Source organism: Lithobates pipiens, unplaced genomic scaffold, assembly GCF_037356315.1.
Source record: "Lithobates pipiens isolate NorthernLeopardFrog02 unplaced genomic scaffold, aLitPip1_a1.2 Scaffold_27, whole genome shotgun sequence".
NCBI classification, from domain to species: domain Eukaryota; kingdom Metazoa; phylum Chordata; class Amphibia; order Anura; family Ranidae; genus Lithobates; species Lithobates pipiens.
The window spans coordinates 175,534,206-175,551,618 of NW_027507788.1; positions in this window are offsets into that span (position 1 = coordinate 175,534,206).

The following is a 17,413-nucleotide window of genomic DNA, read 5'->3' on the forward strand; positions in this document are numbered from 1 at the left end:
CCCCTCCACCCCAAAGCACCTTGTCCCCATATTGATGAGGACAAGGGCCTCTTCCCGACAACCCTGGCCGTTGGTTGTCGGGATCTGTGGGTGGGGGACTTATCAGAATCTGGAAGCCCCCTTTAATAAGGGGGGCCCCCAGATCCCAGCCCCCCCACCCTATGTGAATGAGTATGGGGGTACATTGTACTCCTACCCATTAACCTAAAAAAAAGTGGCAAAAATAAAACATTACACATGTTTTTAAAGTAATTTATTAAGGCAGCTCCGTCGTCTCTTCCAATCTGTTCTCCCCTCTCTGGATCTTCTGTGTATCCTCCGCTGATGTCTTCTCCCCTCTCCGGTTCTTCTCCCCTCTCCGGTTCTTCTCCCCTCTCCGGTTCTTCTCCCTCTGTCCTCTGTCTTCTGCCGGGTCTCCTCTGCTATCTTCTCGCTCTTTTGCCTGGTCTACTCCGCTGTCTTCTCCTTCTGTTCTTCTAACGATGTTGACTCAATGCTCTCTCCTACTCAAAATACCGAGTGGTACGACTGTTGTGTCCTGCCAGTTTGAACTCGGCCTTAGGCCTCTTTCACACTTGAACAACTTGTCCCATGATTTGGGACTGCAAAGTAGCATGACAAGTCGTTCCCCATTATTTCCAATGACAACCATTCCTATTACTACGACTTCAAGTTAAAGTCAAGTTAAATTTAATTTAAATTGTTATGAATGGTCTAGACCAGGTGTGTCCAACCTTTGGCCCACAGATAGCTATGAATGCAGCCCTACATAAAATCAGAAACCTAGTTTAAAAATTGAGATTTTTTTTTTTCTTTTTGTAAAAATGTGGACACATGCGGCCGAACAAACATTTGACAGTGTCTCTTTACTGGACTTTTATAAGTTTTTGTGAGCAACTACTTTCAAGGATGAAGCACGCAAAGGGCCAAATTAGAACCAAAATATCTGATGAGCACCTTGAGAACTGCTACTACATCCATCCAACCAAATATTGATGTGTTCGTTTATCAAAACCAGTGTCAAATATCGCACTAGTTTTATATTGTCCTCTTTTTATTTTTATAATAAAAAATATTACAAAATAATGAAGTTTTATTTCTCAGATAGGTTCATTATGTCTAATGGTGATCATTAACTTTCTGCTCATCAGCAATCCTTATTGTTAGTGTATTTTATGTATGGCCCAATACAATTCCTCTTCTTCCAATGTGGCCCAGGAAGGTCAAAAGTTTAGACATCCCTGGTCTAGGCTAAAAAACTGAGGGTAAGAAAGCATATCAATTGATATGGTCAGTAGGTTCTAAGGGAGGCCGTACTTCTCTGACCAACAATGAAAAGTGGTCCTCTTACTGACCATCAATCTAAGGGGTCCGTACTTCACTGACCACCAACAAAAAGTGGTCCTCTTACTGACTATCAATCTAAGGGGGCCCGTACTTCACTAACCACCAATGAATAGTGGTCCTCTTACTGACCATCAATCTAAGGGGGCCCGTACTTCACTGACCATAAATAAAAGGTGGTCCTTCTCCTACTGACCATCAATCTAAAGGGGCCCGTACTTCACTAACCACCAATGAAAAGTGGTCCTCTTGCTAACCATCAATCTAAGGGGGCCGTACTTCACTGACCACCAATGAAAAGTGGTGCTCTTACTGAACATCAGTCTAAGGGGGCCGTACTTCACTGACCACCAATAAAAAGCGGTCCTTCTCCTACTGACCATCAATATAAGGGGGCCCCGTACTTCACTGACCACCATCTTTCTCTTACTGACCACCAATCTAATAGGGGCTTTCTCCACTGACCACCAATCTAAAGTAGCATTTTACTGACCATCAGTGTAAGAGGGCACTTTACTGACCATTTATCTAAACACCACTATAATTTTCAATGTCTGCATTTCTATTCTAGCCTTTATTATTGCTTATTTAATTTGATTACTATTACTTAAAATATTTGTCATATAGAATAGGTGTGATACCCAAAGCATGCCACGTTTTGTTTTTGTTTATTCATTCTTGTATTTCAACTTTTTCTTCACACTGTGTTCCTTGAACTGTAGGTATGACATTTTTTTAACAGGAGTTCCCTGAGACCTGCAGGAAGGGCTGGTCCAGTCTATTGCAACCAAATGTCTTTTAATGTTTTATATGTAAAAGAGAACATAACAGGAAATGATTGCCTGCTTGGGGCTACAGACCGGTCCATATAGTACATTCATGTGTGTGACCCACGTTTGTTTATACAGTCTATAGTATATGTGTATTTAAAGTCTAGCAAAGGAAAAATGGTGTCCAGTTTCAGGGTGTGTTTCTGTAGTGGCAACTGATAACCAATAAGATCATGTAAATGAAGTGAAAATTTTCCTGGTTCAAATGCAAACTAAGAAAACCTACAAAAGATAAGCAAGGAAATGCAGAGCATTTTAGGTGTATGTGTGTGTGTGTGTGTGTGTGTATGTATGTATATATATATATATATATATATATATATATATGTATGTGTGTATATATATATATATATATATATATATATATATAGTGTGTGTGTGTGTGTGTGTGTGTATATATATATATATATATATATATATATATATTATATATATGTGTGTGTGTGTGTGTGAGTATAGTCACCCAAGGACTTAAATTCAAATACTAACAACTTACAAAGCCACCCACAACTCAGCCCCCAGCTACATTACTAACCTAGGGGTTTTGATTTACTAAAATTGGAGAGTGCAAAAATCTGGTGCAGCTCTGCAAATAAATCAGCTTCCAGGTTTTACTGTCAAAGCTTAAATGAACAAACGTAAGCTAGAAGCATATTGGCTACTATGCTAAGTTGCACCAGATTTTGCACTCTCCAGTTTTAGTAAATCCCATCCCACGAGGCTTTGCACTGCTTCAACCATGCAGTAATAGATTGAGGGCAGTGTGGCTGGTCCCCTGGTCACAAAGCCAGTCCATAATGACATGGTTTGATGAGTTTGGTGTAGAGGAGCTCAAGTGGCCTGCACAGAGCCCTATCCTCAACCCTATTGAACACCTTTGGGATGAATTGGAACACTGATTGCCATCCATATCTTCTCATCTGACATTAGGACCTAACCTCACCAAAGCTCTTTTGGCAGAATGGACATACATTCCCACAGATAGACTCCAAAATCTAATAGGAAGCCTTCCCAGAAGGGTGGAGGCTTTATAGGAACATAACAACTCTATAATAATGCTTGAGGTTGGATGGGCTCACGATAGGATGTCATGGTCAGGTGTCCACTATGGCCATATAGTGAATGTAGATGATGCTTGGCCTTAACGAATAAAAAATAAAAGGTCTCCCTTTCCAACGATGATTAGTATATGGTACTGTATTGGATTCTAATGTGTATGTCTACTTTCAGGCAAAGAAATAATCATAATGAGGGTACATATTGTGAATCTTTTTCGTTCTGCATTCCTGTGACCTGTTTTCAGCAGAGAGTGGGTACATGTTATGAATCTTTTTCACCTTGCTTCTTCCAGTATTTTATATTACAAATATTTCTTTAAAATGTTTCTTTGTCTACATGCGTTAAAGGAGAAGTACAGCCAACAAAACTTGTTTGGCTGTACTTCTCCTATGGATCACAGGAGTGCAGTTCGTTCTGCACTCCTGTGACCCGTTTTCAGCAGACAGCGGGCTGTTGTACTTCCCCTGAGGATCACAGGAGTGCAGTTCGTTCTGCACTCCCATGACCCATTTTCAGCAGACAGTGGGCTGCTGTACTTCTCCTGTACCCAATTTCAGCAGAACGCAGGCTGCTGTACTTCTCCTGTAGATCACAGGAGTGCAGTTTGTTCTGCACTCCTGTGACCCGTTTTCAGCAGACGGAGGGCTGCTGTACTTCTCCTGTGGATCACAGGAGTGCAGTTCGTTCCAGACTCCTGTGCGCCGTCTTCAGCAGACAGCGGGCTACTATATTTCTCCTGTGGATCACAGGATTGCAATTCGTTCTGCACGGCCGTGACCCATTTTCAGCTGAAAATGGGTCACAGGAGTGCAGAACAAACTGCACTCCTGTGATCCACAGGGAAAGTACAACCAAATGAGCTGCTGTACAGTGACATGCAAACATGCACAGTGTGCTGCGATAAAATTCAGCATGTCTGCATTTTATCGCAGGTTGCTGCAGCGCAGCTATGGCCAGCAGATTCCTGCCACTGTCATCTGCACTGGTCCAAATCATCCATATGGATGTAGCCTAAAGCCTAGTACACATGATCAGAAAATCACACAAAAGATAACACTTTTGAAGCTATCGTACGATAATCTGATTGTTAATAACAGCTTTCGAGAGCCTATCACAACAGTTCATTCGAAATTATCTGAAGGGACAAACACAAAAAAAAATTTCTAGTACGATAATGGATCATGGATTTTTCATTTAATCTAGTACGATAATGGATCATGGATTTTTCATTTAATCGGTACAATATTCGTCTGAAAAAGATTTGAAGCGCAAGACCACACATGCTTGAAAACAAAAGAATACATTACAGTACAACACAAAACATTAAATCACTTCAGAAGTTGTATTCTGTTGAAAGTTTAGTAACCTCTTAATTTTTAATATGAGACTAGCAAAAAACAAAACAAAAAAAAATGATCATTCATCATCATTATTATTATTATTATTATACAGGATTTATATAGCGCCAACGGTTTACGTAGCGCTTTACAACTTGAGGATAGACAGTACAAATACAATACACTTTAACCCCCCTGGCGGTATTCCAGAGTCTGGCTCGGGGTGAAAATTTTGTACCATTAGCAGTAACCCCCAGCCAGACTCGGGAACCGCAATGATGAATCCAGGGAGAGGTTACTTACCTTGTCCCCCGGATCCAGCGATGTCCCCCCCACTGTACGAGCGAGCCGTCCTCCGCTCGATTCATCACGGAGCCGAGCTCCGTTCCCTGCGAGCGTTGCGACGCACGGGGACGGAGAACAGCGCCAAATTCAAAAAGTGAAACACACACATTACATACAGTATAATGTAATCTTACAGATTACATTGCTGTATGTAATTATTTCACATCCCCTTTGTCCCTAGTGGTCTGCCCAGTGTCCTGCATGCAGTTTTATAATATAAAAACTGTTCTTTCTGCCTGGAAACTGGAGATTGTCCATAGCAACCAAAACTGTCCCTTTACATCAAAAATGGTTTTAGACCAGCTAGAAAACAGCAATAATAAATTAGAATCACTCGCAGAATTGAGCGATAGCGATTTGTGGGGAGATCCGTCATCAAATACTGAAAGTAATGACAGTGACAATTCTGCAACTGAGCAAATTTCAGTGTTTTTGATTTGATTACATTACTGAATATTTATTATTATTTGGTATAATTATTTATATATTATAATTTCTGATTTCATTTTTCAAACTTTATCATACCCGGGATGTCTGCTAGACTCTGGTTTGGACAGATTTAAGTGAGTTATTCCTAAAAATGACAGGCCTACAATATAAAACGCCAAATTTCCATGTAAAATAATTGTACTGCTTTCAGCACATAAAATCTGAAATAATCATACCGCCAGGGAGGTTAATACATTAGGAATCGGAGGGCCCTGCTCCTTAGAGCTTACAATCATTCATCCGATATTCCCACCCCACGAGGCTTTGCACTGCAACATATTAGGGGTTATTTACAAAAGGCAAATTCATTTTGCACTACAAGTGCAAACTACGAGTGCAAAATGTACTTGAAATTGCACTGAAAGTGCACTTGGAAGTGCAGTCGCTATAGACCCGAGGGGGACATGCAACAGCATTTTGGCTTTCACATGATTGGATAATAAAATCAGCAGAGCTTCCCCTCATTTCAGATCTTCCCTTCAGATTTACAGCGACTGCACTTCCAAGTGCACTTGCAGTGCAATTTCAAGTGCACTTTGCACTTGTAGTTTGCACTTGTAGTGCAAAATGAATTTGCCTTTCATAAATAACCCCCATTGTGTTTATTTAGATACATTTTAACCTGTTGAAATACATTTGCCTTTTTTTTAATACAATGTACTTTGCATATATATGGTATGTACTCACATATCTCTGTATTGGTATTTAAACAACTGTTTTTATACAAATATAAGGTAATAATACTTACATTCAGTGTCTTGGATTAGATTATAAGACTTCATTTCACCCACATGTTAAATGCGGGTTCTTGTGATATTTACGCCTGAACACATGCATTTTGTTTTTTCATTGAACTTTCTAAAGAACTTGGCACACAATGAACAATGTCTGAGGTGGAACAAAGCACACAAGCATGAACTTAGCGGGGGTTCTTTTACACCTCCTATAACTGAATAAAGCTTTTTAAATTCAATTTGTGATGCCTTCAGGGCAGCCATTATGTTTAAATTTTCCTTTCTCAGCTTGCACGGTCTCTCCCTGTTCTACATCTTGTTGACTTGTTGATTGAATGTTTACTGTATTCCACTACTGGACTGGCCAGAGATATTACTTCCTCATTCTTCTTTCTTAGCACTATCCTGCCAACTTAAAATGTCTACCGCAGCCCATAGATTAGTCAGTTTTCTTTCCTTCCACCAGGCTCGATTCCCTCATCAACACAGTCAGTGTTGATGGGGAAATCCCTCCCATAGCGCTACTGTGTTCTACCGGTGAGGAGCGAGGTTAGCCTTCCCAGCTGGCAGAGCACAATGATTGCTGCTAGAGGCTATAGCCACCGGCAGTCATCGCATGTAAAAAAAAAATCTGACAATCAATAGATTGACTTGGGTACAATCAGCCTGCCTATAGATGGATCAAATCTCGGCCGGTTCCTGCTGAACTGGCAGGTTCCCGACCAATCAATGGACAGGCTGGTTGTACTGAAGTCAATCTAATGATCGTACCATCGCTGCTGGCAGCTTTAGCTACAAGAGTTGATTACCTCTTGTATCTCTTGACCTTCCCTCTTAGATTGTAAGCTCTAAAGAGCAGGGCCGTCTGATTCCTACTGTATTAAAGTGTATTGTATTTGTACTGTCTATCCTCAAGTTGTAAAGTGCTACGTAAACTGTTGGCGCTATATAAATCCTGTATAATAATAATAATAATCATTGTATTCTGCTGGTGGAGAAGGTTTTCTGTTATGCGCTCCAGCAGAACACAATACCATGGTGGGAGGGATTCCCCCACTGACTGTGTTGATGGCGAATTGGTTGAAGGAAAGAAAATTGGCTAACCAATGTCAAAAAAATAATAATGATGAAAGTAAACCAAAAATTAAAAGCGATGAAAAAAAGTACAGGCATACCCCACTTTTAAGAACACAATGAGATTTATTTACTAAAGCTGGAAAGTGCAAAATCGGGCTCACTTCTGCATAGAAACCAATGAGCTTCCAGGTTGTATTACCAAAGCTTAATTGAACAAGCTGGGGTTAGAAGCTCATTGTTTTCTATTCAGAAGTGAGCCTGATTTTGCACTTGCCAGCTTTAGTAAATAAACCCCATTGTGTACTTAAAAGTGGGTTATGCCTGTATTGATCAAAGTGAATATTGAAAAATGAATGAATCAGAGTTTTTAGGTGAACATCATGGGAAGTACTGGTATATCTTAAAAGATATATTATGTGCATGGTAAAAGTCTCTCTCACTTCTCAAGGTGAATGAAAACTTGATCTTTTGGTGCACTAAATAAAGGATAAGGTTGGCACGCTTACCAGAGATGGTGGACTCATATACTGTAGAGCAGTGGTAGGCAACCAGTAGCCCTCCTGCTGTTGTGGAACTACATTTCCCATGAGGCATTGCAAGGCTGGCAGTTACAATTACTCCCAGAGGCACGATGGGACTTGTAGTTCTGCAACAGCTGGAGGGCCCCAGGTTGCCTACCCCTGCTGTACAGCATAAGAGTCAAACAGGCATTCATGAGGAGATGATCTCAACGGAATCCAACATGGAAAAGTTGATGATTTAGAGAAAAAGTCCCATCCAGTATTAGGGGAGAGGTTCCAACATCAGAAAGTAGGCTCGATAGTATAATATGAACCACATCCGAAGTAAAAATGATGATCCATAGTAATAGGCATAGAAAACAGAAAAATGCACGTAGTGTGACACTGTATGATACGTTTATTGTAGAAAAAGGGGTTTACAATTACAAAAAATTGGAGAAAAACAAACTACAAATCCTTCAGTAACACAAACAGTTTGCAGTTATTCCACGAGTGTTACCCAATGCGTTTCGTCCTATTGAACATCATCTGAGGTGTGACCTTTTTTCCTCACTTTTAGTTTTGGGTTCGCTTTCATCATTACTTTTTTACATGGTTGTCCATTCACTATATTTACCCTTTAGACCTCACTGGTTCCTATTCATGTCTTTTCACTGTTTACAATTGGAGCGCAACATTACTGTATTGTTTTTTATATGTTTTGGTTACAACTATATGCCTAGTGGGATGTTGGCAGCTTACTATAATATATGGCTAGCCTTAGAGGTATAGTTCATCTTTTATCATTTTTTTTGTAAAGGCATACCTCCCAACTTTTTGAGATCGGAAGGAGGGACACATATTAGCAAAACTTATTTTTTTTTTTTTTTTACCAAAAATATGTTGAAGAATAAATATTCTTATATATATATATATATATATATATATATATATATATATATATATATATATATTTTTTTTTTTTTGGGGGGGGGGGGGGGTTGAGTTAAAAATATTGCTTTTTTTTTTTCAAAATTTACGCAAAAAATAAAAACCGCAGAGGTGATCAAATACCACCAAAAGAAAGCTCTATTAGTGGGGAAAAAAGGACATAAATTTTGTTCAGGTACAGAGTCGCATGATTGCACAATTGTCAGTTAAAGCGACGCAGTGCCTTATCGTAGTAAATGGCTTGGTCATTAAGCGGGTAAATCCTTCCGGTCCTTAAAGGGGTTGTAAAGTAATTTCTATTTTTTTCTTAAAATAACAAACATGTTATACTTACCTCCACTGTGCAGCTCGTTTTGCACAGAGTGGCCCCGATCCTGCTATTCTGGGGTCTCTCGGTCGGCGGCTGTCTCTGCTTCCTCCCGCAAGTACTTCTCACATTCATGCGAGCTCCTTCGCATGGTCAGAAGCACCTGCGGGCGTGTTCCTGTGATACAGCCGGTGGCTATAGCCGCTCGCTGTATCATTCGGCCCCACCCCCGGTGCGCCGCGTCATTTGATGGGATTGACAGCAGCGCGAGCCAATGGCTGTGCTGCTTTCAATCCATCCACTCCAGCCAATCAGCGGCCAGGCTGAGCGGCGAAGAGGACGTCGGGGGCGAGCGCGGGACTTTCAAGAGGTCAGGTAAGTAAAACGGGGGGGGGGGGGGGGGCTGGGGGGCGCCGGCACTGTGAGATGTTTTTTCACCTTAATGCATAGAATGCATTAAGGTGAAAAAATATTTACCTTTACATTCCCTTTAAGTGGTTAAAGGAGAATCATACAAAAAAGGTAAAAACTGATTAGTTAAACCCACTACTTTTACCACTACTATTCCTCCTACTGGCTTTTGAAATCTACAAATGAAGCAATTTAGAAACCTTTTGTGGGGAGGTTCGGAGGGGGGATTGGGAAGGGTGTAGTATCTCTATCATTTTAATTTGTTGATATGTGCAGATTAGCAAAGGATACTGCACATAGTGTGAAGTAGCCTATAAATTCCCCAACTCTTTAGGTCCTGGTGACAGTGGTCACCAGGGCATATAGGGAGGAATTTGTCTACATACATTTTTAAACAGGGATGCTCACACCACAAGTGTTCTCATTTGTAACAAAACTACATTCACACTGGCAATTAGTGGCATATTAGCAGCAGGAATCAGAGATTGCTGCTGCGGCTCCCAGCGCCTAGGTGTGGCCACCGGCCCCTTTCGCTATAAAGACAGGTCACTGGCCATCGCGGCTTTTTCGCAGCTCTCTGCACAGTCCGCAGTTACCTGCAGTGATGGCTGCTGGATGCACATTCTGGTGTGAAGGTAGCCTAAAAAATGTGCTGCACCTTCGCTCTGTTTGTATTCATGTCAGAGGTGGTGTATGGCGCCAATGTTTATGTACCTCTATAAAAAGCCATGCGCTGCCCCAACACCTATAAAACAGGGCTCTCCAAACTTTCTAAGCAAAGGGCCAATGTACTGTCCTTCAGACTTTAGTGGGGCCGGACTGTGGCCAGTGGAAGTAGAAAATGCCACAGCATTGGTTTTAACCACTTCAGCCCCGGAAGATTTGGCTGCTCAATGACCGGGCCGTTTTTTGCGATTCGGCACTGCATCGCTTTAACTGACAATTGCACGGTCGTGTGACGTTGCACCCAAACAAAATTTACGTCCTTTTTCTCCCACAAATAGAGCTTTCTTTTGGTGGTATTTGATCACTTCTGCAGTTTTTATTTTTTGCACTATAAACAAAAAAGCGTCAATTTTTTAAAAACACAATATTTTACACATTTTGCTATAAAAAATATCCCCATTTTTTTTAAAAAAAGCTAATTTTTTTCTCAGTTTAGGCCGATATGTATTCTTCTACATATTCTTGGTAATAAAAATCGCAATAAGAGTATATTGATTGGTTTGCGCAAAAGTTATGGGGTCTACAAAATAAGGGATAGATTTATAGAAGTTTTATTAATATTATTTTATTCTAGTAATGGCGGCGTTCTGCGATTTTTATCAGGACTGCGACATTATGGCGGACACATCTGACACTTCTGACACATTTTTGGGACCATTGGCGTTTATACAGCGATCAGTGCTATAAAAATTTACTGATTACTGTAAAAATGTCACTGGCAGGGAAGGGGTTAACACTAGAGGGCAATCAAGGGGTTAACTGTGTTCCCTGTGTGTGTTTCTAACTGTAGGGGGAGGGGACTGACTAGAGGGGATGACAGATAGTGGTTCCTAGCTATTAGGAACTCACGATCTGTCATTCCGAACAGAACAGAACAGGAATTTGTGTGTTTTTACACACGCACGTCCCTGTTCTGCCTCTCATGCTCACGACAGTCGGCCACGAGCATCGGCACCCCCAGAGTGCAGCGGGCACGTGCCTGCTATCCCGATCCCATGAGCCAACGTATAGCTACGGCGATTTGCAGGATCATGCCGACCTGCCATAGTATAATGACGGTGGCTGGTTGGCAAGCAGTTATTAGGAGAAATATTACCCCATTGTTGATATCAATTAGAAGAATAGTGCTCCAGCATTGGTGTCAGTTGGTGGAATAGTGCCTCAAGGGCCAGGTAGAGGCAATTAAAGGGCCACATCTGGCCCCCGGGCTACAGTTTGGAGATTACTGCTATAAATGAATATATGACTATACTGTATGCAGCTCAACTCTTACAAACTTATTTCCTAAAAGCCTAACTCACTATATGATTTTCTACCATATACAAACATATAAAATGTACACTCCATACAACGCAGTGGGGTTGATTTACTAAAGGCGATTATGCACTCTGCAAGTGCAACTGCTCCAGAGCTTAGTAAATAAGGTAAAGCTTCATTTTGCAGAGTACTCAATCACGTGCAAGAAAAAAAAAAAAGCAGCTTTATTTGCACATGATTGGATGATGGAAGTCAACAGAGCTTCTGCTCATTTACTAAACTCTGGAGCAACAGCACTTTGCAAAGTGCACAGTCAATTTGCCTTTAGTAAATCAACCACGTTGTGTAATAAATAAACTTTGTGTACACAACAATCTCTCCAGTGTGTGAATGTGACAATCCAATCCTTAGTGCAATCATAAAGATAATCTAGTGACTGCAACACAATCCATGCAGTAACCCCTAGCAACCACTAACGAGATCTTCCTTGTACAATAGAACCATTAATGGGCAGGCTGAATATACTAACTTGGGTACAATCAGCCTGCCGGATTATCTTGCGACTATCGCTAGCGGCTGATATAACCACTAGCAATAATCACTATCTTCTCCAGACGGGGGCGGCTTCTGTTCCCCTTGCCCCCCCCCCTGCCGGGAGAAGACAATGGTCCAGCAGGAGGGATTTCCACATCAACACTGTCTGTGTTAATGGGTGAATTGTGGTTGCAGGAAAGAAATTCGCTCCGTGTATGCCTGGCTTTACAGTAAAATTCGATCAGAAACTGAGCTGTCTGGCTAGGGTGAAATATTATTGATTGTTTTGCATCAGTCAGCAGCGCTGAGATGCCTTGCTCATGAATTCAATGGTCTCTCAATAGATCAGAATATGAGATTACATAGTGGAAATCAATGACTTACAATCATATCTTAACTATCAATCGAAATCCACCAGATCGATTGGAAAGAAAATCAATCATTTATTCAAACTTGTATTGCCGCCATTAATGCAATCAATCATGTAATCCAGTCTTTAACGCAAGTAACCACAATGTTTGCAGTAACCCATAGCAACCACTGATGATATCTTCTTCAAATGTACCCAAAACAGCGCCAGCTGTCATTTTAGGTGACTGTGGACTGTGCCAGCCCTGTGCCCCTTCCTCTCTGAGTTAACCCATCTAAAGACCTGAAACCATATATTGTAATGCCCTGTACACACGGTCGGACATTCCGACGACAAAATCTGTCGGATTTTTTCCGATGGATTTTGGCCCAAACTTGTCTTGCATACACACGGTCGCACAAAGTTGACGGAAAATCCAATCGTTCAGAACACATACAACGGGACTATAAAGAGGGCAGTAGCCAATAGCTTTCGTCTCATAATTTTTTCTGAGCATGCATGGCACTTTTGTTGTCAGAAAATTTTAGATACAGCTCTCAAAATTTGTGTCGGAAATTCCGACGGAAAAAGTCAGATGGAGCCCACACACGATCGGATTTTCCGACAACAGGATCCGATTGCACATTTTCCGTCGGAAAGTCCGACTGTGTGTACAGGGCATAAATGTACTTTTTTGTTGAGTCTATGGAGCACCATTCAGACATCAAATGCCTCCATTTCACCATGTTTTTCACCATAACCGCACCATATTCCAAAAACAGAAGAAGATCACAGATCGTAAAAAACATTTTATTTTGAAGACAAACAAATAAAATTGCAATAATATAAGAAAGTTTCAAGATCAGTTAGGCTAAGTTCACATTGGCATTAAAACCAGGCGTTTGAGGGGCGTTAAAAACGCAGTCATCACCCCAGTTTAACCCCTTCAAGCCATGAGCCGAAATTTGCGTATGGGGTTAACGCTCATCAAATGCTTCAAAACTGCGCACAGGGCATCTGGGGAGAATTTTTACTTGTCATTAATGCTTGTAAAATGCCAGTCTAGCGGCCACACTAAAGCTCATTAACGCACGTCTAACGCTCACACTAACCCTATAGGAGCATTTGTTAAGCATTAGAAATTTAGGCCTCTTTCACACTACCGATCCGTTCAGGTCCGCCTGTCAGTTTTTCAGGCAGACCTGAACGGATACTCCATAGACCTCTATGGAGCATCGGATGTCAGCTGTGACATGTCCACTGATATCCCACCCGCTCCGATTCGAAAAAGTGTGACGGAGGAAAAACCTACTTTTCCATTCGTCATCGGATCGGGTAACGACGGGCACTGCGGTCCGTCATCATCCGATCTCCCATAGGGGAGAGCGACGCTCTGACAGGTCCATCCCTGCGCATTGTGTGATCGCACGGAGCGATCCCCGCTGAGCAAGCGGATATCCACGGGGCGGATCATCACTGATCCGCCCCCTGTGAAAGAGCCTTAATGCCCCGTACACACGTTCCAATTATCGTAAGACAGATCGTTCACATTTTGTTGCATACAACGAAGATTGAATACAACAGTGCAAAATGTGTGTAAGATTTTGTCGTGTGCGTAGCTACGTATTTTAAATGATGTCAAATGCGTGTGACCCGTCTGTCGTTCTGGTTTATTTTTGTGTTTCTGATCATGCGTGGTGTTTGTCAAACGACTTTTATCGGACGCATACTGTACTGACTACACGATTGTCGTACGATGGGCTGTCATTCGACCAAAGTTTTCCTGTTTGTCCCTTCGGGTTTGGTTGGATGGACCGTCGTGATCGGCTGTCGAAAGCTGCATACTAACGATCAGATTATCGAACGATCTGTCTGAAAGCGACTTTTGTGGTCCGATAATCAGAACGTGTGTACGGGGCATAAGTGTGAACAAGCCCTTACAATTCTGGCCCTGTTTGCCATTTCCAGCCTCCCAGAGCAAAAAATAAATAAAAATAAAAAATAGTTTATTTTGTTTCATTTGTTTCTCTTCTGGTAAATAAAAAGACTAACATTGTAATGTAATGTAATGTAATGTATTGTTTTCTGTACACAGTGCTCACTATATGGCTGTCTACCATATGCAAACATAAAATAATAAAAATATACACTCCAAACAACAGTGTGCAATAAATAAATAAACTTTGTGTACAACAATCTCTCAAGAGTGACAACATCCAATCCTTAGTGCAATCATAAAGACAATCCAGTGATTGGTGCAAGTGACTGCAACACAATCTTCATGGCAACCCCTAGCAACCACTGATACTTTCCTTATGCAAATGTACCCAAACAACGTTCTCCAAATGTTATCACAATCCAGTCCTTACGGTGGCCACACATTTTTGGATTTTTTTTTTAATTTAATGAGTGTACAATTCGATTAAAACAATCAAACCTGCAAACTACTGTAAAGCCATAACTTCCCTTCTGATTGATTTAGATTCACATTCGATCAGATCTAAGTCAATCGGCCTGGGTGCAATATTATCAATTGTTTGGCATCAATCGCAGCACTGATGTTTTGTTTATGAATGCGATCGTCTTGCGATCAATCAGATTATGAGATTACATGGTGGAAACAGAAATGTGATCCATAGCACATGATCGTAAATCCACTTCCCTGTGTGTGGCATATCGATTATATGGGTTGTTGATCGACTATTCCTATTGAAAGAAAGTCAGTAGTTTATAGAAGCATGTATTGCCACCATTAATGCAATTAATAACACAATTCAGTCTTTAGTGCAAGTGAACACAATCTTCATGGTAACCCATAGCAACCGGTGATGCTATCTTTTGCAAATGTACCCAAAACATCACCAGCTGCCATTTTAGGTGATTGTGGACTCTGCCGCTTCTGTGCTCCACCTTCTTAGGCCTGATTCACACCTATGCATTTTTAGTGCATTTTGCAGATTTACACTATAAAACGTGTTCCATAGGAAACCACGTTAAAAGGACTAGTGCAAATCTGCAAAAAGCACTAAAAATGCATAGGTGTGAATCAGGCCTTAGGCTTGACCCATCAAAAGAATTGCAATCTATTATTTATTTTTTCAATCTATGGATCTCCAGTCAAATCACCTCAGTTTCACTATGTTTTTCACCATAACCGCTCCATATTCCAAAAACAGAAGGTGATCCCAGATTGTATAAAACCTTTTATTTATATTTTATATATATATATATATATATATATATATATATATATATATACTAGATTTTTTTGCACTGTGGCAGTTTTCAGGCGTTTTAGCGCTAGAAATAGTGCCTGTAAAGCACCTGAAAAGTGCCTCCAATGCCGCCTGAATGTGAAAGCCAGAGTGCTTTCACACTGGGGTGGTGAGCTTGTGGGACGTTAGAAAAAGTCCAGCAAACAACATCTTTGGGGTGGTGATGCAATGAATGGGCAGCGCTTACGAAGCGCTGCAACATGGGCAGTTTAAACCCATTCTACGGCTGCTAGCGGGGGTTAAAAGCACACCGCTAGCGGATAAAAAGCGACATTTAAACAGCTAAAGCACGGGCGGCCCCAGTGTGAAAGGGGCCCTAATACTAGTAATGGGGGTGATCAGTGACTTATAGTGGGACTGTGATATTGATACACTAACTGACATCAATAGCGACACTGATACAGTAATGTGTGTTATGTGGTTCTTTTACTAACTGAGCTTGCTGTTTTTTTTCCCTGCACCTTGCTGCTCATGCAAAGCCGGGGAAAAACAGCAAGATGACCTGTGTGTCAGTGTTTGGAGCTTTGAGTTGTTTACATCACTCCCCTCTGTTAAGTGACGGAGTCAATCAGCGGGTGACGGTGAATTCGCCGGCCGCACCTGCTGATCGTCTTGTGCTGTGACAAATCACAGCACAGCCGGGGCGATACGAGCGCACCCCCTAACCAGAAGTGCTGGATCACGTATCAGATACCGCCTCTCATTCATTCCAGTGGGACTTTTCACACTAGGGCGGTGTGCTTGCGGGACGGCAAAAAAAGTCCTGCAAGCAGCATCTTTGGGGCAGGTTGGGAACGATGTATACAGCGCTCCCAAAACGCCCATGCCTATTGGAATGAATGGGCAGTGCTTTAAAAGCTCATTGAAAGCGTCACAAAACTTGAGTTTTTAACCCCTTTTTGGGTTTTAAAGCACCCTGCTAGCGGCCAAAAAGATGCGCAAAATCGACAGCGCTAAAGCTCCCCTAAAATGAGCGGTAAGGCGCTGCTAAAATGAGCGGTGCTTTAGCGCTAACGCAGCCATGGCCCCAATGTGAAAGGGGTCTAAACCAGCTTGTGTCATAGCTGGTCATGTGTGCAGCACCATGGCAACTGCAGATGTAAACAGAGGCTAAGATGGTGCTCTCCTCAGCTGTCAAGAATAGGGTAGTTCAGTTCCGCTTTAGGGCCGCATGCACACGGGTGTATGAATTTATGCTCTAAATATACTGAATTTTTTTCTGTTAGAACTTGTCAGAAAAAATGCCTCTAACACTTGTTTATGCGCGTATGGCGTTGAACGTAAATGAATTCTATTGGCCAGAATACAAATTTATTCTGGCCACTGGAATTCATTTCTACTAATAAACAAATGTTTATGCCGTTTACATTATGCTCAAAAGCTTGTTTCTGAATGTAGCTTTGGTGGGTTTTTTGTTTTTCTCCTTTAGGCTCTGTTTCCACTACTGCGAGCTGTTGTGTGACTTGACACATGTGAAGTTGCATGACTAGTCAAAACCCATGTATTTCAATGTTCCCGTTCTAATTGGTGTGACTCAAATTGCAGCGACACCAAAAGAGGTTTTTGCTCTAGTTTGTTCTGACTTTGGTGCGACTTGTTCTCGCATTGGTTCTCACCAGTTGCATGACATCGCATCAAAAATTTAATTGCAAAGTCACACTGTAAATCACGCGACTTTGAGGTCGCAATAGTGGAAACCTAACCTAAATTTCTGCTCTTAAAATAACGTTCTTAACGCCTGGTGCATGGCCACATAGGCTTACATACAATTGTGTTTAGAGGCATAAAAATAAATATGCTGTACGTCTGTATCAGCAGCATTTTTTTTTGCACGTATGCATGAGGCCTACTGTACGGTTCACATCTGTGCATTACAGCGCTCTGAAAC